We start from the raw sequence: 25,744 nt of genomic DNA, 5'->3' as shown, positions 1-25,744 counted from the left end.
AAAACCTTGGGCTTAACTGTTGCATCAGCTCTACATCATCGATGGATGTTTAGACCTGGTAACTTTTGCTGTTTGTTCAACATCACATTTTTCTGCATTTCATGCGAAGTTCCTTTACTAATTCATTTTTCACTTGTATGGAATGCCTGCTTGAGTAATTCTTTAGAAGTGAGTTTATGGTTTCTGAGTTCTTGCCCATCTAAATACAGGCTTATTTGTCCTAACATTTAAACCATAATTGACTAATCATATAATTCATCATCCTTTACCTGTAACTCTGCAAATACGACTTTATTGCTATTTTGCATTTGGTGCTGCAGTTGAAAAAATCAAGTGCCAGCCTGAATATCTTTCCTTTATAGGTAATCTGTATATTAACAAAATTGACCCCCTTCTTATTGAAGTTTTATTTTTTCTCCTTATTCTTAGAAATTGCCAACTTATTCAGAGAATGAAGAGTGTGGTTCTTATCCCAATCCTAACTGAGTGTCCAGGGGCCATCTTGAAGGAGAAAACTCTTCCCTGGACCTGGCTTGGGGTCTCAGGTCATGTGGATGGCAGGGCCACGAGCCGCCCCCCTCTCACCTGCCTGGACAAGCAGGTGGCTGTGGGGTTGGAGTCGGGCAGACACGCGGCTTCTCTCCCTGGGGTGGTCAGCGCTTCTCCTTCTCTTCTCCCTGAGTCACTCCCCCTAAACCCTAAGATGGTCCCGGGTGGAGGCGCAGGAGGGTGAGTGCGGGAACCTCGTGTGAGCGGAAAGACCCTTGGAGAGGGTCCAGCCTGCCAGCCAGAGGGGCCTGGGGCTTGGGACTCTGCTTGGACATCTGAAAGCCCAGGGGGGTGGGTTAGCCCTCGGCCACTTTTCTGTGGATGCACGCGTGAGTGCTAAGTCGCTTCAGTTGTGTCTGACTCTCTGTGACCCCACGGACTGTAGCCCGCCAGGCTCCTCTGTCCATGGGATTCTCCAGGAAACAATACTGGAGGGGGCTGCCATTCCCTCCTCCAGGGGATCTTCCTGACCCAGGGATCGAGCCCAGGTCTCTTACATCTCCTGCTTTGGCAGGCGGATTCTTTATCAAGAGCGCCACCTGGGAAGCTGCTCTCCAGGGTTAGGTGATGGGTTAGGGCTTCCTCACGCCTGGCCAGCTCTCTACCCGCTGTGGGGTGTTTGCCACACAGGCCCTTTCCCGAGCACGGACGGCACCTCACTGCCCTCGGCCGCAGAGAGAAGGCAGACAGTCTCTCGATGTCTTGTGGCCTTGGGGGCTGGAGACGGGGGCTCGGGCTTCCCAGGGCTTCATTCCCAGAGCCCTTGGCCCCCCTGACTCATCAGACGGTGTCGAGACCTTAGGTTCCTGATGCCCACGAGGAAGCGGTGAGCGCCCGGACGCCGTGTGCACGCGCGCGTCTCCCACAGGAAGCAGCGAGCGCCCGGACGCCGTGTGCACACGTGCGTTTCCCACGCGAAGCGGTGAGCGCCCGGGCGCCGTGTGCACGCATGCGCGCCTCCCACAGGAAGCGGTGAGAGCCCGGACGCTGTGAGGAAGGACGGAGGAGCTGGGCGAGGCCCCGAGTGGCCCCCGGGCGGGCGCTGAGGAAAGGCCGGCAGGTTGGACGCACCAGCGAGTGGCCCCTCGGCGGCCCGAGGCCCAGTCGCGGGTCACCCCTCAGCCGGGCCGGCAGGACGCAGGAGCCGCGTCGCCCGCTGGCGGTGAGGACACCGGCGGGCGGAAGGGCGGCTCACGGGCGGCCCACGCCAGGCTGTGAGGAGCCTCGGCGTCGGCAGCCCAGGGCTGAGTGCAGACCCCGGGCTCCACCGGCTCCCAGCCCGCGGCCTGCACGGGGACCAGCGTCGTTAGGAACAAAGGGCCATTCCCGGGACTGGCGCCTTGGGAACAGGGACCAAAGCGGGAGGGGTGACCTTCCGTGAGCGCACAGCGCTACCGTCCGCGGGGGGCGCCGGACCGCAGAGAGCGCGGCCCCCCCAAGACTGCAGGCTGGGGACGCGCAGCCAGACCGGGCCCTAAGCGCGTGATAATCGTGCTTCCGAGGACGCGGGTTAACGCCGGCCAGGGTTCCCTGTTTTAGACTGTGTCACACAAATCAAAGGCCTGCCTGCGTCCTCCCCCTGAGCCCTGCATTATGCAAATGGTTGAGACGGTTATCCTCCGGGTTTGCCTTAGTTGCTGGCTGTTTTAAAATTCCATTTCTAAAAAACAAGAAGGAAGGAAGGGAGAAAGAAAATCACTACACCCTCTCCTACCAACCCCCTCCTACCATCCCCTCCTGTCACTCCTCTCCTGTCACCCCCTCTCTTGTCACCTCCTCCTGTCACCCCTCTCCTGTCACCCCTCCTACCACCCCCTCTCCTGTCACCCCCTCTCCTGTCACCCCCTCTTGTCACCTCCTCCTGTCACCCCCCTCCTGTCACCCCCTGCTGTCACCCTCTCTCCTGTCACCCCCTGCTGTCACCCTCTCTCCTGTCACCCCCTCCTGTCACCCATCTCCTGTCACCCCCCTCCTGTCACCCCCTCTCCTGTCACCCCCCTCTCCTGTCACCCCTCCTACCACCCCCTCTCTTGCTACCCCCTCCTGTCACCCCTCCTACCACCCCCCCTCTTGCTACCCCCTCTCCTGTCACCCCCTCCTGTCACCCTCTCTCCTGTCACCCCCTCCTGTCACCCTCTCTCCTGTCACCCCCTCCTGTCACCCCCTCTCCTGTCACCCCTCCTACCACCCCTCTCCTGTCACCCCCTCTCCTGCCACCCCCTCTCCTGTCACCCCTCTTGTCACCCCTCCTGTCACCCCTCCTACCACCCCTCTCCTGTCACCCCCTCTCCTGCCACCCCCTCTCCTGTCACCCCCTCCTGTCACCCTCTCTCCTGTCACCCCCTCCTGTCACCCCCTCTCCTGTCACCCCTCCTACCACCCTCTCTCTTGCTACCCCCTCTCCTGTCACCCCCTCCTGTCACCCTCTCTCCTGTCACCCCTCTCCTGTCACCCCTCCTACCACCCCCTCTCCTGTCACCCCCCCGTCACCCCTCCTACCACCCCCTCTCTTGCTATCCCCTCTCCTGTCACCCCCTCCTGTCACCCTCTCTCCTGTCACCCCCTCCTGTCACCCCCCTCCTGTCACCCCTCCTACCCCCCTCTCCTGCCACCCCCTCTCCTGTCACCCCCTCCTGTCACCCCTCTCCTGTCACCCCCTCTCCTGTCACCCCTCCTACCACCCCCTCTCCTGTCACCCCCTCTCCTGTCACCCCCTCCTGTCACCCCCCCTCCTGTCACCCCCTCCTGTCACCCCTCTCCTGTCACCCCCTCTCCTGTCACCCCTCTCCTGTCACCCACTCCTGTCACCCCCTCTCCTGTCACCCCTCTCCTGTCACCCATCTCACTGCCCAGACCTGCCTATCCAGAGATGTAGGGAGATGGAGGCTGGCATTGAAGATGCTCACTTTGGGGAGGGAGACAGGAGGCAGTCCTCCTGATGAGCAGGAGGACGCCCTGCAGTCCCTGGAGAGCTGCCCAGGCCACCTGCACGGTGGTCCCCATCTTCCCTGGCTTCGGGAGGTGGGTCCAGCCGGCAGCTCCGGCCGCCCCCTCTGCTTCGCTCTGCGTCCTGAACTGGGGCATCTGGGGCTTGAATTAGCGGCTGCTCCCACCCCACCCGACTCTTTCTGGTAATTTCTGATGTTGCCTGGATGGTGGCTTGTTTAATAGCATCAACTGAGCCAGATGCAAAACTTTCCCTGGGGCCATGCCTGGTGCCATTGGGGGTGCAGGAATATGTCAGAAAGAGGCACGCGGTGGCACCCCAAGTTCCCGGTACTTAAGGGCAGACCCGCAGCCTTGGCCCCGTGAGGTCGCCCTTCACTCGGCTCAGGTGGGTCGCATGCTGTCGGGAGGACACCTCTTTCTCAGCATCTGGCTGGGACCGAGCTCTGCTTCAGCCCGTGTTCTTCATGCACTGGACCAGGCCTCTGAGTCTACCCTGCTACGCGGGTCCTGGTGAGCCTGGGCAGAGCCCTGGTGGTGAGAGCGTGGGTGGCAGCTTGGCCAGCCGCAGTGCCCAGGTAGTGCCCAGGTACTCTGTCAAACACCCGCACCTCACTAGGAGGTGTTTGCAGACGTGGTAACACCCACAGTCAGCCTTCTTCACGTGGCTGGGCTTCCCCTGGTCGGTTTCCTTAGAGGAGGGGAAATTCTGCCTCAGGAAATCCCTGTGGCATCAACTCCCCTAAAGTTCCCACCTGTGGTCTGCTCTGTGGGTCTCAGGTTTGCCAGCCCCCGCCACGATCACTGAGATAAACCTTTAAGTAGAAATGTATATAGACGCATGTGGGTACACACGGACGTCTCTGTTCATTTGCTTGTTTGCTTAAGCTTGTTTGCTTATCAGCCGGATCCTCTGGAGCACCCTGACTTACAGTGTTCGCCCTCTATTTCCCACCTGTGCGATGGTGACAGTGTCCACCGTGTGGGACTAAGAATTGAAGGATTACATCGCAAGTGCCGTTGCGGGAGCTGTTGGTTGCAAAGAGATTTGTCAAAGCTGATGAAGATGGCATTTTGGTGGGTGTGCCAAGGGACTATTCCCGGTTCTTGGCAGTGGTTGAGGTCCCAGTGACACTGGTACTCAGCGGGGCTTGTGGTGAGGGTTGGCACCACCCATGTGTCTGTGGAGAGTGTCTCCAGGCACAGGAAGTGGGCCACAAACACCGCTGTGATGACTGGTCCTTAACAGATTCCCTCTTTTGAATGATCACATTTTTTGCTTGTTTTTCTTCTCTAAAAATAAGAACACTCTCCTCCTTTTCATCTGCTCCAGGGGGATCTGAGGTCAATTTCCAAGGATGCAGTGAACAGCGTTTGTGGCATGGCCCCTGGGAATGCACTTGGGAGTGAGGAGGGAAACAGAGGAGGCCTGGATCAACAAATTCAGTTTTCTGGCAAAACCAGTGAGGCTAAGGGTGCCGGGGGTCAGCTGCTCCCCATCGCCTGCAGTTGGGGGGTCAGTGCCGAAGCCTCATGATGCCGGGCAGGGGGGGATGTCCCCTTGGAGCCCAGGCCACGTTAGGGGGATGATTCTACTGAGCCTTGGCGCTTTTCTGCTCTGTGACTTTAGCCACCAAGTGTCACTTCCGTGGACTCAGTCAACATCAATGAACAGGAAATTGCTTTATTATTATGCTAAATGGGCACTTTGTTTGGATAGAGGAATGGTTAATGAAAATGATTGCACTGTAACGGGGAAAAGATAAAGTGCTAAAAAATGCTGTGATAGTCAACAGCTGACATAATTTGTGCTGTTATTAGGGACAATTTGTGACTTTTTAAAAGTCGAGTGGGTCCAAATGTCAAATGGGGAAAACATTAGTTAAAACACCCTGGAGTAATGAACGATTTAGAGGAGAAGGAAATCTGAGGAGACTTAAACCTTTCTGTTTTAATTCGTTATTTAACAACGCGGACAGTTTGCATCCCGCACTCAAAACAGCTCTCCAGGCCCCTCCTGGGCTCTGCCCTCCTTTCACCCTGGACCGATGTGTTACCCAGAAGATGCGAGACTTTCTCCACAAATAAGAATCTCCAGAACAGTCATCACCTTCTGCCCCCAACCGCTTCATTCTCATCCTTTTTGAGCAAAATAGCATGTGAGAGTCCCGGATGGTGTCAAGGTAAGGAGAAGGTCTCCCACTGGACATGTGAGACTTAAAGGTGAGGGGGGAATAGCGGGCACCACTTACGGCATCTTCATGATTCAACAGAAACCTCTGCATGGAATCTGGGAGGTTGCTGAGACCCTGCATATTCCTGAGGTGGAGGAGGACTGATGGACCGAGTCAACCGTTCACTTAGTGTGTGCCTAACGGGCACCCCCTCAGAACGCACAGCACGGAGTGATCCACTCCTTCCTGGTGGCTGCAAAGCTGCAGTGATTTTTTCCTCAGTGCTTGAGGCCAGAACAAACCCTGAACAGGTCTGTTTATTCGGTAGTTAGGTCCAAACAATGAGAATTTATGAAACTGAAGGAAAAAGAAACAATATTTTTGCTTCATTTTCCAGTCTCCAGAATTCCTTATCAAGGGGATTTGATGTCCACGGGGTGACATATGTCCACTGGGTGCTGAATGACATGTGGACACGTGTGATCAGACTGGGCTCTGCCCCAGTCCCTTCCTGCTCAACATGGATTTCAGAGCATACTTGCTTTTTATGTCAGCGACTGTTGAACATCAGGCTTTGCAAACACGATGTTATGGGAAGGAATGGAGTACAGCCTGATACGGAAAATGGTGAACTAGTGCAGCCAGTGGCTAGTCTGTGGGGTGCACCAGCTGGACCACCGAAGCTGAGAGCCAGGGTCTTCCCTGTGAAAATGCAGACACTCTCTCCGTGTCCTGTGGGTTTACTGCGGCACCCCTGGGTGCCCAGGCACACACTTTGGGAACCACAGTCTAGGCCACACGATGCAATGCCCCGTCTCAGATGACTTGTGCTCCAAACTGCTTGTTAGTCCACGGTAACATGGAAATGGAGAGACAGCCTAGAAAGCGTTTCAGTCACTTGACACAGGATGTTTCTTCTGATTAGGGCTGGTATTTTGTATTTGCTTTTTATTTTTCTAGCATTTTATCTTCATTTAAATTTGCAGAGTAGTGTCTTCAATGGGTTGGAATCAAAAAGCAAACAGGGCTTCCCCACAGATTGTTTGAGAAGACCTGTTCTAGGGGTTTTGTTGGGGGAAGACAGACATAAAGATAGATGCTTCCAAAATCTGAAGTCAAAACCGAGATAGCATTATTACTAAATTACCACAGCTAAACCCAGTCGTTTTAAACCTTTTAAAGGCCCAGTTAATGAGAAACTGCTAATTTGTTTTTGCAAGGTTTTGGAATATGTAACCAAAAGACACTTTTGCAAATATAGTAAAAAGTGTTATGTACCATCAGATGAAGCATCAATTTTGTTGTACAATATAGTTGAGATTGGAGTGGACCTACCTTCTAAGGTTGAATTAGAAGTTCTGGTTGTCCTTGCCCTCCCCCATCCCTCCTTCCCGCTTACTCTCTTGTGCATCACAGGAATGTTCTGGACAAAAATTCAGACTCACCCTGAGACCACCGAGACCCTCTGTTACAATGTTTTCTTGGTAAAGTTTTATCTTTGTTCACTTGTCCTTAAAATCACTTGAGTGAGACATCACTATACTAGTTATTTAGTAAATGCTTTTTGTTTGGATTATGGGGGGTGGACCCTTTGAATGAGCTTCAGGGACTGTGGAAACAGAAAAAAGGAAAACCAAACGCCATCCAGGCTGCTGTAGTACAACAATTTTTTTCTATATTTGCTAATCGGAACATGATAGCCAGAGAAACTGTTGTAAGTTAGAAACGCCCACAGAATTTAGAGCCAAAAAGAATTACATGGAAGTGTAATTGATTTATCCTCTGGGTTTTGGTACTCACTGCTAATCTCGTTGTGCGTTGGCCAGCAGTGTGTGGCGAGGCAGAGAAATGTTTAGTAAGCACAAGTTGCGTGTGCCGTCGAGTGCGTGCTTGTGAAGTAAACGTGCATGGGTTGCTCTAAAGCTGTTCTGGAAGCCAAGTGAGTGTTGGGAGGGGAGGGGCTTGAGGACAGGGGCTGAGCCTCTTGCTCGGCGAGGGGTCCTCAGAGCCTGGGGTCTCTCTCTCAGGAGGGGTGCCATTGCCCTGTGGCTCCTGCAAGTGGGTCTGTGAAGACCCATCAACATTTTAAGGGGAAAATGTGTATTCTCCTGTGTGCTCTTTCCTCCCTTGACTATTTTGTCTTTTTGTTGGTTTGTAGCTTTTGATGTTGAACATAGGATGGATAATATTTGTAATGCCTAAGAGTGGCTTCTGTCTTCTCTTCAGCAGAGAGGGGGTTTCAACTTCTGAATTTTAAAAGTCTTCTACTTAGAAAAAGCTTTCCAAGATGCAGGAGAGTACACAGAGCCGCCATCAAGAGCTTAGATGTCGAGAGCTGTTAGAATTTCTCAGCGCCTCCACTTCTAAAACTTTCAGTTCCAAGGAGATCCCAATACGGCCCCAAATGTTTGATCCTTAAGGAAAAAAGATTCCATGTATATGCAAATGAATTAAATCTGGCACTAGACTACATCCACTTCATTTACGTTCTGGTTCTGTGAGCACTATTTGATATTTGGGCTTCCCTAATGGTTCAGCTGGTAAAGAGTCTGTCTGCCTGCAATGCAGGAGATGTGGGTTCGATACCTGGGTTGGGAAGATCCCCTGGAAGAGGGCATGGCAGCTCACTCCAGTATTCTTGCCTGGGAAATCACATGGACAAAGGAGCCTGGTGGGCCACAGTCCATGGGGTCTCAAAGAGTAGGACACAGCTGAAGCAACTGAACACTTGATATTTAGAAAGTTTTTTCCCTGTTTTATAAACCTCTACAAATTAGAGCCTTGAATCTTGCTGTTGATAGAAGGAATTAAGTGTCAAAGATCAAGTTCATTTCAAAACAGATTAAGACAGATTCTGAAGTTGGCACAATGAATTTTTGCACATGTATGACATGAACTTTTTCCATTTTCTTTTCCTGTTTGTGTATGTTTTTAAGATGAAAAAAATGTTTGCACTATGACCCCTTGCTTTTAGAATTCTTCACACAGGGGATTCAGGTTACAATGTCCATATTTCAGTCCTAAAACAAATACAATTTTTAGGTCAGAAGGTGATTGAATGAGGCTGTCATATATAAATACCAAGAGAATGCAGTGGTCATAGCAAAAATCCTGTCCCAACAACACAAGAGAAGACTACACATGGACATCACCAGATGGTCAACACCAAAATCAGATTGATTATATTATTTGAAGCCAAAGATGGGGGAGCTCTATACAGTCAGCAAAAACAAGACTGGGAGCTGACTGACTCAGATCATGGACTCCTTATTGCCAAATTCAGACTTAAATTGAAGAAAGTGGGGAAAGGACTCAACCATTCAGGTATGACCTAAGTCAGATCCCTGATGATTATACAGTGGAAGTGACAAATAGATTCAAGGGCGTAGATCTGAGAGACAGAGTGCCTGAAGAACTATGGACGGAGGTTCATGACTTTGTACAGGAGACAGGGATCAAGACCATCCCCAAGAAAAAGAAATGCAAAAAGGCAAAATGGTTGTCTGAGGAGGCCTTACAAATAGCTGTGAAAAGAAGAGAAGCGAAAAGCAAAGGAGAAAAGGATATATATACCCATTTGAATGCAGAGTTCCAAAGAATAGCAAGGAGAGATAAGAAAGCCTTCCTCAGTGATCAATGCAAAGAAATAGAGGAAAAGAATAGAATGGGAAAGACTAGAGATCTCTTCAAGAAAATTAGAGATACCAAGGGAACATTTCATGCAAAGATGGGCTTGGTAAAGGACAGAAATGGTATGGACCTAACAGAAGCAGAAGATATTAAGAAGAAGTGGCAAGAATACACAGAAGAACTGTTCAAAAAAGACCTTCATGACCCAGATAATCACGATGGTGTGATCACTCACCTAGAGCCAGACATCCTGGAATGCAAAGTCAAGTGGGCCTTAGGAAGCATCACTACAAACAAAGGTAGTGGAGGTGATGGAATTACAGTGGAGCTATTTCAAATCCTGAAAGATGATGCTGTGAAAGTGCTGCACTCAATATGCCAGCAAATTTGGAAGACTCAGCAGTGGCCACAGGACTGGAAAAGGTCAGTTTTCATTCCAATCCCAAAGAAAGGCAATGCCAAAAAATGCTCAAACTACCACACAATTGCACTCATCTCACACGCTAGCAAAATAATGCTCAAAATTCTCCAAGCCAGGCTTCAACAGTACATGAACTATGAACTTCCAGATGTTCAAGCTGGATTTAGAAAAGGCAGAGGAACCAGAGATCAAATTGCCAACATCCACTGGATCATCAAAAAAACAATAGAGTTCCAGAAAAACTACTTCTGCTTCACTGACTACGCCAAAGCCTTTGACTTTGTGGAAAATTCTGAAAGAGATGGGAATACCAGACCACCTGACCTGCCTCTTGAGAAATCTGTATGCAGGTCAGGAAGCAACAGTTAGAACTGGACATGGAACAACTGCTGCTGCTGCTAAGTCGCTTCAGTTGTGTCCGACTCTGTGCGACCCCATAGACGGCAGCCCACCAGGCTCCCCCGTCCCTGGGATTCTCCAGGCAAGAACACTGGAGTGGGTTGCCATTTCCTTCTCCATGTGGAACAACAGACTGGTTCTAAATAGGAAAAGGAGTATGTCAAGGCTATATATTGTCACCCTGCTTATTTAACTTCTATGCAGAGTACATCATGTGAAATGCCAGGCTGGATGAAGCACAAACTGGAATCAAGATTGCTGGGAGAAATATCAATATCCTCCGATATGCAGATGACACCACTCTTATGGCAGAAACTGAAGAACTAAAGAGCCTGTTGATGAAAGTGAAAGAGGAGAGTAAAAAAGTTGACTTAAAACTCAACATTCAGAAAACTAAGATCATAGCATCTGGTCCCATCACTTCATGGGAAATAGATGGGGAAACAGTGGAAACAGTGACAGACTTTATTTTTGGGGGCTCCAAAATTACTGTGGGAGTTGATTAGAGCCATGAAATTAAGACGCTTGCTCCTTGGAAGAAAAGTTATGACCAACCTAGACAGCATATTCCAAAGTAGAGACATTACTTTGCCAACAAAGGTCCATCTAGTTAAGGCTATGGTTTTTCCAGTAGTCATGTATGGATGTGAGAGTTGGACTATAAAGAAAGTTGAATGTCGAAGAATTGATGCTCTTGAACTGTGGTGTTGGAGAAGACTCTTGAGAGTCCCTTGCAAGGAGAGTCAAGCAGTCAATTCTAAAGGAAATCAGTCCTGAATAGTCATTGGAAGGACTGATGCTGAGCTGAAGCTCCAATACTTTGGCCACCTGATTTGAAGAGCTGACTCATTTGAAAAGACCCTGATGCTGGGAAAGATTTAAGGCAGGAGGAGAAGGGGATGACAGAGGATGGGATGGTTGGAAGGCATCACTGACTCGATGGACATGAGTCTGAGTAAACTCTGGGAGTTGGTGATGGACAGGGAGGCCTGGCGTGCTGCAGTCCATGGGGTTGCAAAGAGTTGGACACAACTGAGCGACTGAACTGAACTGATATAAATACCAGGAGAACATTAATTCTCTAATCTAAAATGGATTATTCCCAGTAAAAGACATTGTTAGTCTTTACACATCAAGAATAACTTGACCATTTAAAGAAGAGAAGTACAAATCTGTAAATCAGAAAAGAGTGTTGGCGGAAAAAATATGTACCTTCCCGGCCTTCTGGTCTTTGTGTGGTCCAGAGTCATGGTGTCCTTGCCTTAGAGGGTCCTCACTTAGTGCCAGCCACATCCAGATTCGTGTGGTCCAAAGTCATGGTGTCCTTGCCTTGGAGGGTCCTCACTCAGTGCCAGCCACATCCAGACAGTCTCCATCTGACCTCTACCCACCGTCAGGGGCTGCGTGTTTAGGTGCCAAAGGCCATGCTTGTTAGGGGCTGTTCCCACAGAGGGCTTAGAACCCAGTCCCCGTGGTTCTTGAAGAATGTCTCTGTTGACTTTGTCAGGAGAATTTCTTCACTGTGGCTTAAACTGGACAGTTTGTGTCCAAGAGGGTGTGGGTCCACTTGTCTTTTAGGAAGATCCTTGAAGAGGAGCTACAGCAGGGTCAGCATTTCAATCCGAGGTTGTCCCGCCACTCACTTTACAGATGGAGAAACTGAGGAAGTGACCTCCCAGCCCCACCAGGTCATTTAATCTGGAGTGTATTTTCCTAAGTGACGAAGACATTTGTACTTGGCGGTGGTGGTTTAGTTGCTAAGTTGTGTCCCATCCTTTGCAACCCCATGGACTGTAGTCCGCTAGGCTCCTCTGTCCATGGGATGCTCCAGGCAGGAATGCTGGAGTGGGCTGCCATTTCCTTCTCCAGGGGATCTTTGCGACCTGGGGATCGAACCTGTGTCTCCTGCATTGGCAGGTGGATTCTTTAGCGTCTGAGCCACGAGGGAAGCCTGGAGTGTATTCTCCTTGGTGATGAAGATATGTACACTTAGACTACATCTTACTAACCTGCAGAAATCTCTGTATATTCCATTCAGTTTTACTGTGAATCTTAAAAAAAATAAGCCTATTTTTAAAAATCCCGCAATATGCAGCACTGTTACTGTAGTGAGATGTTGAGAAGAAAGGAAACTGTGAAGGCTGAAAAGAGGAGGATCCGTGTGAGGATGGAGAGGGCCGTGGGGGAAAGAAGCGCCTCCGGTTCCCGGGCCCTCGGCTCACCTGCTCCAGATGTGCGGGCCCAGAGGAGGGTGTTGGACTGGAGGCTGGGTCTTGGTACTGGTTGGCTCGAGGCAGTACCAAAACGCATGAAACAGCAGGGGTGCGGAGGCCGGAAGTCAGGGGGGTGTGGGCGTGGCCGGGCCCCTCCGACGGAAGTCAGGGAGGTGTGGGCGTGGCCGGGCCCCTCCGACGGGCCTGGGGGCCCTTCCTTGCCTCGCCCAGCTCCTGGCGGCTCCTGGGGACCCAGTGCTCCTCGCCTGTCAGTGGCGCCCCTCCGCCTCTGTCTTGGGTCACTCGGGCCTCTCCCTGGGTGACTGGTGGTGGTGTCCTCGAGGGGCATCCTCCCTGTGGGCGCCAGGGATTAGATTAGAGTCCGTTTAATCCACTGTGACCTCACCTTGACCTATTTACAAATAAGGTCACATCCACGGGTGCCCCCGAGGAGAGGGACTTCAGCATCTCTTCTTTGCAGGGAAACACCACCAAACCCACAACAGCTGACGCTGTCCACATTTGACAAAGCGTTACAACATGGGGTGTAGCTCAGAGAAGATCTGGCTACTTTACAAGCAGAATTAACAGGAGAGTCCACAAATTCATGGGCTCATAAGATTAGAGAAGGTCGCTGCTTCTCCACTCCTCACAGTGAAAAGGGAACTCGGAAGGGCTGCAAAGTGCTGAGGCTGCTTCATGTCAGACTGAGCTCACACCCGGGTCCCTGCTCAGCATACTGAGCTGTACGGGGACCACTCCATCAGCGGCTCTTCAGTGCACACAGAACGGCTTGGGGAAGAGGCCCCGATGGGGCTCCCCCCGCAGGCAGGCCACAGAGAAAAAAACAAGGGCGAAATAGCAAAAAAAAAAAAGAGGAAATCTACAAGGAAGTTCTGGATAAGAACCCAGGGTGCAGCTCTTAGCACCTGGGGCGCAGAGAAATCAAATGGATAAAAACGAGCTAAACTTCTGTGCATTTTACAATCCAAGGAACCACCAGCCAGGGCTAAAAGAGGCAGTGATTTTAGGTACGAGATGACTTCTGCCCCCCTCTCCCCACCTGTAGACAAGGAGGAGACTGGGAAGGAGTTTGTACCTCTGATGTCTGAAATGAGTATGGCCAATGGGGCTGAAGGAAAAGGAGGAAGCTTTTAGAAGGAAGGAGAGTGAACCAGAGCCACTTTCAGGAGCAGAATCAGAGAGACAGCACCCACTCCAGAGCAGTGGACCTCACCCTGGGACCAGGGTCCACACATGCACTCAGCAGTGTCTTGGAAATATCTCCATTCAGTTTAAGAAGTTCTTTTTAACACCACCATGTGTAAAAAAAAAAAAAAAAGGGCTTCCCTTGTGGCTCAGCTGGTAAGGAATCTGCCTGCAATGCATGAGACCTAGGTTTGATCCCTGGGGTGGGAAGATCCACTGGAGAAGGAAAAGGCTACCCACTCCAGTATTCTGGCCTGGAGAATTTTACTATACAGTCCATGGGGTTGCAAAGAGTCTGAAGTGACTGAGTGACTTTCATTTTTTCACTTTTTATGCATAAAATGCTGGTAAGAAGTTGCTGTATAACACAGGGAGCCCAGGCTGGAGTTCTATGATGTTCTAGAAGGTGGGATGGGGAGAGGGGAGGAGGCAATATATGTATAATTATGCTGATTTGCATTGTTGTACAGTAGAAACCAACAACATTGTAAAGCAATTTCCCCCCAATTAAAAATAAATTTAAAAAATTTATACAGAAAAAAAGTTGTTTTTAGTCAAAAGTTACCAAAGAGGAGAAAACCACAGGCCAGAAACCAGGAAAAGATATTTGCAGCACAAGCAGAACAGCAAAAGATGAGTTGTCTAAATCAAGTGAGGGAGCCTTGCTTCAGTCACTAAATTGTGTCCGACTCTTGTGACCATGGACTGTAGCCTGCCAGGATTCCCCATCCATGGGATTCTCCAGGCAAGAGCACCAGAGTGGCTTGCCATTTCCTTCTCCAAAAAAGAAGTCTTACGTGTCAGTAAGAAAGAGGTCAAAAGCCAATAAAATGAGCAAAAAATAGAGCTGTCACAAGCAAGCAAATTTGAATGGCACGAAATAGGGAAGGGCACTTTGCTGAGGTCAGTGGGCAGCACACTAAGGTCAGTGAGCTGAGTTTGAGGCAGGGCTGGTGAGGATGTGGGGCCACGGAACTCCCCACCACTGGTGGACTATCGGCTGTCTTAATCCAGCCTTTCTCTTCTGAAATTAAGATGAAAATGCTGTCTCCTGTCCTCATCCACTGTAAGTAAGTATTCTCTGGCATGGAGAATGGTTTGTCTTGAGGCCATGTGTGCAGGAATGCCTCTGAAGAGCACAAGAGCCATGAGATACTCTCTAGCAAGATTTCGTGGTCAAAAGTGACCACTGGGGATGAGTCTTACCTACGTAGGAACAGGGAAACGTGTCCGCGTTCCGTCTCGGGTCTCTAAGACTCTGTTGTTCGTCAGGATGGTCTCCCAAGCCCCAGGGTGTCAGGGGCCACGTGGTAACCAGGGTTAGAAGCGCATGAGCTCCGTGTGAGTGAGGCAGACGACGCCCAGCTCAGCGCGTGGGGACACATGCTCAGGAGTGGACGGGGCGCTGGAAGCCTTTGACTTGAGGGGGTGACGTGGCGTGCAGAAGGAAGAGGCAGGAAGCTGAGCGCTCTATGTTGGCAGCATCTGCCCCTCATGTCTACCAGGCACAGAGAACCCTATCAGTCTGCTTTCCTCCTGAGCTGTGGCCGAGCGTGTGGGTGCTGAGCCCTCAGGAGACGACCCCACGTTAATGCAGAGAAGAACCTCGTCTCTGTCACAGCAGGTCGGGTGGAGGGAAGCTGAGGGTCGCGTTTAAAGCACGTTCGGTGTAAAATTGGTGCATGTCAGTGGGGTCATCACAAGCTAAGAGCCGGCTTTCTCAGGCTTTTGTAGCAAAGAAAATGTAACGTCAAAGACACAAAGTCAGGGACCAACGTGAGCATTTGTTTCAAAGGATGAGAAATGGTAGCAGAGCACAAATGTTAATGCTCTGGTCAGCTCTTCAGATGTCACAAAATTCAGGGAGAACTGTGTTCCCCACCTGGCCCTGCCTTTGGGAACCTCCCCCACCACCGTTTGCCTGCCTGCTCCAGGTTTCCCACACAGACAAGAGGAGCACAGTCAAGTCTTTATTCTCAGGTCAATGCAAGTTTGTTTTCAGTTATTGATCGTGCGAAAAATGTTTTTCGACCAGCTTTTTTTTTTCTTGGCTGTGCAGCATGGCTTGTGGGACCTCAGTTCCCAACCCAGGGATGGAACCTGGGCCCCGGTGGTGAGAGACAGCCTGCACGGGGCCAGGCGCGGACGCCGGGGGCTCACTGAGGGAGGAGTTCCCCACCCAGGGACGGAACCTGGGCCCCGGTGGTGAGAGACAGCCTGCACGGGGCCAGGCGCGGACGCCGGGGGCTCACTGAGGGAGGAGTTCCCCACCCAGGGACGGAACCTGGGCCCTGGTGGTGAGAGACAGCCTGCACGGGGCCAGGCGCGGACGCCGGGGGCTGCTAAGGGGTGGGAGCAGCTCTGGGAGGCGGGCTCAGCGCAGGCTGTCCCCCACTAGCGGCTTCCCTCTTTGTCCCCAGTGCTCCATGTGGGCCTCCGTAGTCCCCAGGGGAGCCTCTTGGGGCTTTTTCTGTCCCTGGGAAGCTCCCTGCAGGCCTTGGCAGAAGCCAGATTTCAAAATCCACCAGTCATTTTACTGGAATGGAAATGGTCAGGATGGTCGGTGAGTCCACAATGCAGCAAAGGGGGCCTCACAGCCCGGAGCGGGGAACGCCAGGCTGGCCAGCCTAGGGTGCCTGGCCAGGCCCTTTGCTGGTGGGCAAGCCTGGGGCCAGGAAGGCATGAGACCAGGAGGCTCCACACCCTCAGCTGGTTTCCATCAACGCCAGCGTGTGGCCCCCGCCTCCGCGTAACCAGGCTGGACCTCGGGCCAGCGACAGATCTGACTTGACGTTGATGGAATATGAAGCAACCACGGAAACAGGAAGGGGGGTAAAAAAGCAGAGAGAAAAGAAGCAGATGCAGAAAGGTAGCGGTCATTTATATTAATTTCTCCGCAGCCGCCGAGACTTGAGATAAGAAAAATTGCATCGGAAAAAAAAAAAATTCTAAGCATGAAACAGTGATTAATATTGCAGTCATTGGAGCAGAAGGCATGCAAAAAAATATCATGAACATTTCAGGGGACTATTTTCCTCATAGAAAGCTTATTCTTATAATATTACTGCATTTCAAAAAATACAATTTTAGAGAAAAAAAAATGAACTCTAGCTCTTTGCCATGATAGGCGACAGGTCAGAAAAGCATTTCAGAATAATTTTACACCTTTTAACCTTAAAAAATACTTTGCTGACAATTGAGAAAGGGCCTTAAAAGAAGCTCTGATAGGCATTCTCACAGCAGGGTTGCCATGTCCCATCACCGCGCGGGCGCGTCTGGCATAATGCATCCCGTAATAAGGAAGGCGCTGCACATCACGGAGGCTGGAGAGGGTTTTAAGAGCGTGAGCCTCGGCAAGAGCCTCTATTAGTCGTGACACTGAAAGTTCGGTGCGTGAAACTCTTGAGAAGACATGAAGGAAGTAAACTGTTTAAAATTTTGATTTGAGCCAGGAAATAACGACCGTGTCGTGGGATTTTGCCTGCATTTAAATATATATCAGCCTTCTCCGTTTTTCCTCTCTGCTCGTGGTTGGACATCTTGTTCAATAAGAACCCTACATGGTGTAGTTCGAGGAATGGCCCTCTCCCCGAGTCTGTGGCTGGAAGCGTTAGAAAACCATCACGACAATTATGCAAATTCAAACACGATCGAGGATGGCCACGTTTCCCAGCTGCAAATCCTGTTCAGAGTTGCGGAAAGCCCGACGGTATTTCACTATCACAAATATGAAAACCACAGGTCAAGGAGAGATGCTCCAAGACGGACATCAGTGCGCGTTGCAGCAGGAATGGACCCCGGGCATGCGCGCTCAGCCTCGGGAGGGGGACGCAGGGGGCGGGGCGGGGGCTGGGGACAACGGGCTCTTGTGGTTTTCAGCACAAATATTCCTAGAGAAAAACAAGGAGAAGAGGGTGGGTGAGACATATTTCTCAGCAAAGGCTTCTTCTTCCTCTGCTGGGAGGGCCTGTCAGGGACCCCAGTGGTCCTGGGGGGCCCTCAGTATGTCTGCCCTTCCCCGGGACGGAGCTGACCCTAGAACTGGACTTGGCGTGGAGCGCTCGGTGGTTAGCGGCCCTCAGAGATGCAGCGTGTCGGGCTTGAATCCCTCTTAGAAGGGTGCAGAGAAGGCTGGCTGACGCCCTCTGCTTTTATCTTTTCCTGCTTTCATCTTTTCCCTTCTTTCCAGTGTTTCTCTTCCAGTTTGGATGACAACGTGTTTTTCAAGTCACGAGGATTTGCTCCAAATTTCCTTCTTCCTGCCCCACAGTCCACTCTCGGAAGCTGCCCACCCAGAGAGGGGGGAGGTTCTGGGCTTTCTCTGCTGCCTCCTGGCGAGGACCGTCTCACCCCCGAGGCTCAGAGGCTCAGACCCATGGCAGCATCCTCAGGCATTGCTCGAGAACCGGTGTTCTGATTTCTTGGCCGATTAGCTCAGTTTACAGGGGTTCTGAACCTCGCACCTCATAAACGCAGAAGAACTGGGGTGGGTTGGGGGCAGCGGGCTGTTTGTGCTGCTGGCAGTTGGGGGGGTGCTTCCAACCACCATCTGGTTTTGCTGCTGAGAGAACATTGCAGTGTTAGATCTGGGGTCTCACAAAATCACAGGAAATTGTTCTACATTGTTAGATTATAATTGTTAAATTATGACAATAAGTCATTTTATGTGTTTTCACTTTGTTTATTCCTTAAATGACTCTATCACACCCCAGAACATAGGTTGCACATGATTGCATTTGAGTATTCCATGTTTGGGTCAAATGTGGAGACTTGTTTGGGCCTGTGGCACAGCCAGCAAGGTGACTGGTCCCAGTGTTGTGAGCTGTGGGCCCCAGCGTGACGACCCTGCACAGCTCCAACCATGGACTCATGGTGGACATGAGGCAGCCACGTTACCTGTCTCAGTCACTGCGGCAATTACGGACTTTCAGGACTAACTCATCCATTTCTCTTGTCTTGTCAGAGAGCCTGGTACACAGAGACGTGTGTACACACAGACACACCCCGCCTGACAGGAGGCAGAGAATGATACACAGAGACGTGCACACACAAACACCCCCCTGACAGGAGGCAGAGAGGCTGATACACAGAGACGTGCACACACACACACACCCCCCTGACAGGAGGCAGAGAGGCTGATACACAGAGACATGCACACACACACACACACACACACACGCACACACACACACCTGATAGAAGGCAGAGAGGCTGATACACTGAGATGTGCACACACAGACACATACACATACACCCCCGCCCTGCCCCGATGGGAGGCTCTTCCGGGATCTAGCAGAAGCATAAATTTCACCTTTTCCTTGGGAAGCGCCTCCTGTTGCGTTTCTGGTAGGGAAGCGGCAGCTGAAGCAGTTAGTTCTTTCCCCAGACGTTTATCTTCTAAAGAGATGAAAGGGGAAGCCCTGCCCTTGGTGCCTATTCCTGGGATGCCCAAAGGCTGGGAAATATCCCCAGATCTTGCCTCCTGACCGTATGTGCCTGCCTGGCCCCATGTCAGGAATGGACTTGCGGTGGTTCTCAAGCTGAGTAACTGACCGGCGATGAGGGAGGAGAGGCCTCTGCTTCCTCGATGCCTGAGAGGGCGTCCGTTTCATTCAGGGATGCCCTCCATCTCACGGTGGGCTGTGAAGCCCAGCACTCACGTCTGAGCACTTCCTCACTGCGTCCAAAGAACTGGCATGTGAGGAATGAACCGGGGTCCTTTCTCAGAGGAAGACCCAGGATCTGGGGTCTGCACCCAAAGTTAGAAGGGCCAGGGCTGTGGCACATGGAGACCTAGATGCATTTCAGTCATTTAAAAAGCCATGACTATTCAGGAAGCTCAGCTCTTTGCAACGACTTCCTGACGACACCCGGGGACGGGGGAATGGATCTCTGCTCCGTGTACATGCCGCTTGCCCTCTGCACCTGTCTTGGTAGCGATGCAATTCAGTAAAGCTCTGCAGACACTTGGGCCTCCATCGTGAATGTGACATTAAGCACAACAGCTGCAGAGGGCCACGATTCGGGCAAAGCCTCCGGTGTTTGGGTCCAGAGGGAGGAACTCAGGACCTCAGCCGCTTGCTTGAGTGGGGTCCCCACCCCCTCGTGGATGGATGGAAGGGTGGGAGGGCGGCGCGGCCCGAGGCGGCATCCTCAGGGAAACATCAGCCTTGGGCCTCACTCCCCGGCTGTCCCCTCCAGGCCCGTGTGCCGCCCCGAGGGGAGGCCTCGTCCATGGGGGGGTGGGGGGGGATGAGAACCCAAGCCCCGGGGGACACCGCCCACACCTGGCGGGGAGCAGTGACTGACAGGGGCAGACACTTGGTGACAAGACCTGATCATGCCATTCATTTGCAATCACACGCTAATCAATGCTATTTACACACATCACTCGGCGCGGTTGAGCGGCGTGTCGGCACCTTCACTGGGCTGCCTGGTGACGAGGCCTCACTGTGGGGGGAACGTCACCCTTCTCAGCAGTCTTTTCAGGTTCCATCCCCAGGACCGAGGCCACAAGAGCCTCGTGCTGAGACAGAGGCTGACGTGGTACCGAGCGGTGGACTCGGGCTGGTACCGAGGGGTGAGCTCGGGCCGGGGCGAAGCCAACCCCGGGAGCATTGACGCCCCCACCCCAGCCACCTGCAGCTCGGGCTGACCATTGACACAGGTGACACTTAGCGATGCTTAATCCCAACCTTCATCCACTCAGGCAGTCACTCTTTCAAAGAACCATCACGTTTACTAAACTCCACTCTCTGTGCAAGTGTAAGTCCCCTCCCTCCTGCAGCCTGCCTCGCAGCGAAGCACTCCAGAGGTCCCATTCCATCCTCTGATCCGCTTCCATACTGCGGGATCCTGCTTTCCTCTGTCAGATAAAAGCCCAGGCTCGCAACAGCATACTCTGTTGGTACCGCCATCCAGTAAACACACTCAGTCCTGGCGGGGAGACGCGAGGCCCAGCCCCCGTGGGGGAAATCAGGGCTGGCGTGGGAAAATGTTAGGTCCTGCTCCCAGGAGTCTCTTCCAGAGATACATGGGCCAAGATACAGAAGGAGATTCACGTGGCTGCTCCCTGTAGCAACGACTGTGATGGCAGAGACAAAGACATTCCCCAAATTGGAAGCAACCTTCTCCCCTGAGTGGGCTTCCCTGATGGCTCAGCTGGTAAAGAATCCACCTACAATGCGGGAGACCTGGGCTTGATCCCTGGGTTGCGAAGATTCCCTGGAGAAGGGAAAGGCTGCCCACTCCAGTATTCTGGCCTGGAGAATTCCATGGGCTGTATAGTCCATGGGGTCGCAAAGAGTCGGACATGACTGAGCGACTTTCACTAAACTAGTATCTTGAGTAAATTTACAGTTTATTCACACAGGCAGAGAGGAAGCCTAGACAGGGTCAGAAGAGCTAGGTGTGTGGTCTGTTACCGTTTACATAAGAAGGGGAGGAGGGCACCTTCAAATTTCTGTACACATACAGAGACAGATAGAGTTATGCTTCTTGTGACAGAGGACGAGGTGATTGTATGGCATCACCGACCCAACGGATGTGAGTCTGAGCAAACTCTGGGAGATGACGGGAGTGATGGACAGGAAGCTGGCGTGCTGCAGTCCGTGTGGCCACAAAGAGGCGGACAGGACTGAGCAAGTAAACAAGCAAAATGCATGCACGTGTCTGTCTACACATGAGGCATGCGTGCGTGCCCAGCTGCTCAGTGCTGTCCGCCTCTTTGTGAACCCACGGGCTAGCCCGCCAGGCTCCTCTGCCGTGGGCTCCTCAGGGCCCAAGGCTGTGCTCAGAAGCGCAGACGGCTGAGCGGGCGGCGCTCATCTCTAGGTTTCACTTTCCTGCTGGCATGAAGTCCCTCCCCAGGGCCTGGGGTCCACAGTCATTGCTGGGTACCTGTCTCCCCATCTTGCCACTCTGATCACCTTCTGGGGAACTGGGCGGGTGAGTAAAGCTAGAGATAGTTCCAGCTTGAAAGACGTCCTTAAAACGACCAGTTCAGTTCATCTGAATGTGACACATGGACCATGCTGTCAGCAGCCCCTAAGCTGCGCTATCTTCCTAGATGTGATGCCTGGGAAAACCTACAGGAGGAGGCTTGACGTCCATGCGAGGTGATGCTGTGGACAGCTGTGGTCCCATGTTGCTGATGGAAAGTCGGCACAAAACTAGGTTAGCTAGCAAGTGATGGAGGGGCTAGGTTGGCTAGCGGGCGATGGAGGGGCTAGGTTGGCTAGTGGGCGATGGAGGGGCTAGGTTGGCTAGTGGGCGATGGAGGTGTACAAGCACTTCTTGGTGTAATCTGCAGCACGCTTAATTACTCTTTAAGTTCGACCCATTAGCCTAGAGATGGAACCCGGGTGCTCATTTATGTAGACCCCACACCTTCTAGGAGGCAGTCTCCAGTCCATCCCAAAAGATCTGCCCATGGCCACTGGGCAGCCTGAGTCCCCGCAGAACAGCCCAGAGCATGTATTTCCTGAGGCGTGGGGAGGGGGCACATGTGGCTTGAGGGACAGCCCGCCCTTCCACACCTCTCTCCATCCGGCACTAAAGCTGAAAGGAAAGAGAACGTGCATAATCAACAACAAAGATACACCTGGCTTTTCTAACTTTATTGCTTACCTGCATTTTCCTATTTTATTTGCATTTTAAAACATTTTCCTGCATGTAGATCATGGTTATGGAGGCTGAAATTCTAATGGATTCCGTTTAGAAAGATGAGCAGGAAATAAAATCAGCAAGCACTTCCCAGAACCACTGTCAGGTGGGCTGAGAAGGGTGGGCCTTGCAGGCCCTAGTCTACTTGTCTGGTTTAACAGTCTAAGAAATTACTTCCTGCGTTGGCAATAGCATTGATAAAATCATTGCATTTGCGACTTCTCCTGTGTTTGAAGAAGTACAAAAAAATTCAATGTGGAAAAAAAATTCCTGAATTTATTTTTTAAAAAGGAAAAATGTTAATGATGAAATATTTACAAAACCTTCCAAAAATGAGTTTCATTAGAAAATAATATACTCCTGTAATTTGTATTTTAAATCTCATAAAACTGTGTAAACTTTTAAGGATTATTTTAAAGGTTTCCCGGAAAATGTGTAAGATAACTGTTTTTCTCCTATCTGAGATAGAGCTCTCTGCTTTTTCTTTTTGTAACATTTGTAAGTAATAGAATAAAACCCAATACAGTGTCAGTGTCGAAGAGGCCTGTGGGGAAAAGAACATAGGCTACAAACCGGAATCCTGTTCTTGGTTTTAAAACCATTTCCACACAGACACTGTATTGAAGCCTTCCTTTTTTTCATGTACAAAGTCCAACTGGGAAGCCAGGAAGGCTGAGATGGATGCGCTCCATGGCAGACGTGGGAAGACATCGTGTTGTCTTTGTAACTCTTCAGTTCAGTCACTCAGTTCTGTCTGACTCTTTGCCACCCCATGGACGGCAGCACGCCAGGCTTCCCTGTCCATCACCAACTCCCAGAGCTTGCTCAAACTCATGTCCATTGAGTCAGTGATGCCATCCAACCATCTCATCCTCTGTTGTCCTCTTCTCCTCCTGCCTTCAATCTTTCCCAGCATCAGGGTCTTTTCCAGTGAGTCAGTTCTTGGGCTCCAAAATCACTGCAGATGGTGACTGCAGCCATAAAATTAAAAGACACTTGCTCCTTGGAAGAAAAGCTATGACCAACCTAGACAGCATATTAAAAAGCAGAGACGTTACTTTGCCGACAAAGGTCCATCTAGTCAAAGTGATGGTTTTTCCAGTAGTCATGTATGGATATGAGAGTTGGACCATAAAGAAAGCTGAGCGCTGAAGAACTGATGCTTTTGTAACTCATTTCCTCTGTAAATCATACCTGAAAACAGACTGGCTTGATACTGCTTGCCAGCAGCACAGAGGGTGCTCAGCAGAAATAGAGTTTACCGGCCCTGGAGGGCAAGGGGCTTTCCCGAGAGGAGACTGTGGACCCTCAACCATCGGTGGTGGCAAGTGTGCGTTAGTTACCCAGTGACCATCACACGTGCCTGGAACCCTGGGCCAGAACCCACTTCTTATTTTTTAATTAAAAAGGCTTTTGAGTTAATTTTTCAAAATACCTCTGTTTTCAGGGGAGAAAAGGATATTTTGCTATCAGAACACAGTGAGGCCTTTGCTGTCACAAAGATCCATGCTAAACTACCCGAAGTCCCTCTCGATTTATGAATGTCAGGCTTTTCATTGGTTTTCAATATTAACATTCCAAGTAAAGGAACACAGTCGCACAAGTTAGTAATTTGAAGTGGAGTCATGACCTGTGTTCTTAGAAAAAGAAACCAAAAAATAAATGGGCACTGAGAGCCCACCTCTTTTCTGAAAATCACTGAGTGTTATGAGGTTTCTGGAAATGCTTTTCCCTTTTCTAAGAACTAGATGAGCCCCCACCAGTGGGATGGGGCCTCTGGGCTTGGGCTCTTGGGTCTGGAGGGGAACCACCTCCTTATGGACACCATCCTGAGGCTGAAGAGCTCTTTCATCCGTGGCTTTTAAGATTTTCTTGAAAACCTGTATTCTCCGTCAAAGGAAGGTGAGGAAGATGGGGAGTCTCGGGCCGGAAGACACAGCCCCCACTGCCTGGGAACAGTGGTCCCTTCCAGACGACACTCAGCTTTACCCCGAGGTGATCCTTGTATGTGTGTGCAGACTTGCTTCCGAGAACGCTCCCTTTCTCGCTGGAGTTTCAACCCCGTCTTCCCATCCCTGAGCAGGGGCTGCCTCCTTCACTCCTGGGAAGGCCAGGCCTCGGCCCTGGGGACGCAGCCCCCCGTCCCGGGGCTGCCGATTCCCAGGGGAACCCCTGGTCTCACCCGCAGAGCGTGGAGGAGGCCAGGACGGGGCGGCCAGGGAGGCGTCAGCACGTTTGCAGCCCGCGGGACAGTGCCAGCCAGGAGCCGGCCGCCACCCCTGACTCTCCACCGCATTCTTCTGTGCGGTTCCCACAGACCAGGGGCGGGAGGTCAGAGGGGCCGACACAAAGGGGACCCCCTGCCGCTGGGCCTTGGCGCGCGGTCAGCACCCCTTTCCCGACCTCACCTTTCACCCGCAGATGCCTGGCAGCCAACAGGATGGAAGTGTGCTGAGCCGGGGGGGGGGACGGGGCTGAGGCACCCTAACCAGGACTCAAACCTCCTGCTGCAATAGGCGTGAGCGGGCTTCTTTCCCGAGCCGGCCTGATGACGGGTGGTTGGGGGGAGGTGGCAGCACAGCGCCCCGCCCCCGCAGCCCACGCGCAGGCTCTCAGGCTGCCGTCTGCGGCGCCGGGCGTGGCTCCTGTCTGCAGGCTTACGTTTGGGCAGAAACCATAACTGGCCAAAGTGCTGCTACGGAGACCAGCCACGCGTCTGTGACGTCGGACAGTCGGCGTGCGAGCGTCTGGCTTGACGGCGGGATGAGCACAGACGAGGGCGCGAGGCGTGCGTGTCCAGAGGCCCTCTGCTCTGCGTCGCCGCGTGTCCCCGCGCTCCGCGTCTGTCTGCTCTGAAACCTGCAGACGCGTTAACTCGTCACGCGCTTTTACCGGTGATGGACACAGAGTCTCCCCAGAGAAGTCAGTCTCATTTCCTTTTAATCAACAGGGCCTTGGCCTTCTGTCAGGGTTTCCTGGGTGTTTTTAGGCGGTGCTTTGAGGATGCTGGGGGCGGGGGTGGCCTTTGCTACGTTCGTGAAGGGAAGGGCCTGACGTGTACGTGTGTGCGTGAGCATGTGAGTGCGCGCGTGTGCACGTGTAAGTGCAAGTGTGTGAGTGTGCACGTGTACGTGTGTGCATGCGCGTGTGCACAAATCTGCGAGTGAGTGAGGGCTTTCACCGGAAGGTCTCCCCCGGGCAGCCCAGGCCCTGGGCCCTGGGCAGAGCTGGCTCGATGCCCCGCGGGGTCTGCCCTCCTGAGCCAGTGCCCCGGGTCCCCTCCTGCAGACGCCCTCAGCAGTCCCTTCCCCGGGCTGCCTCCGGTTGTGGCCGCTGGACCAGAGCCTCTCGGGACCTGGTATCTCTCTTTGTCAGCAAAGGCCTTATCGGCCATCGCCTCAGAAACGGGTTTCTCTCTTTAAACGAAGAGTTTTCAACGAGCAAGTTGCCAGGTGGGCAGCTGGACGGTCAAAGCCCCACCCGAGTCAGTAACTGGGCTTTTGTTCTCTGGCAGAAAACGGGGGACAAGGAGGCCCAGG

The 25,744-nt window shown here is 51.9% G+C and overlaps 1 long non-coding RNA gene across 1 annotated transcript; it reads left to right on the top strand.

The window, feature by feature from the left end:
• The first annotated feature begins 1,428 nt into the window (after positions 1-1,428).
• On the top strand, positions 1,429-8,141 carry LOC147362095 (uncharacterized). Its single transcript, XR_015137778.1, has 4 exons — positions 1,429-1,711; positions 4,468-4,572; positions 4,829-5,678; positions 5,769-8,141. It is a non-coding gene; the product is annotated as an uncharacterized LOC147362095 (long non-coding RNA).
• The last annotated feature ends 17,603 nt before the right edge of the window (positions 8,142-25,744 follow it).

Source organism: Bos grunniens, chromosome 12 (assembly GCF_055505025.1).
Source record: "Bos grunniens cultivar Pamir isolate PY7600 chromosome 12, Bosgru_T2T1.0, whole genome shotgun sequence".
Lineage (NCBI taxonomy): Eukaryota > Metazoa > Chordata > Mammalia > Artiodactyla > Bovidae > Bos > Bos grunniens.
This window is presented reverse-complemented; position numbering and strand designations above follow the sequence as displayed.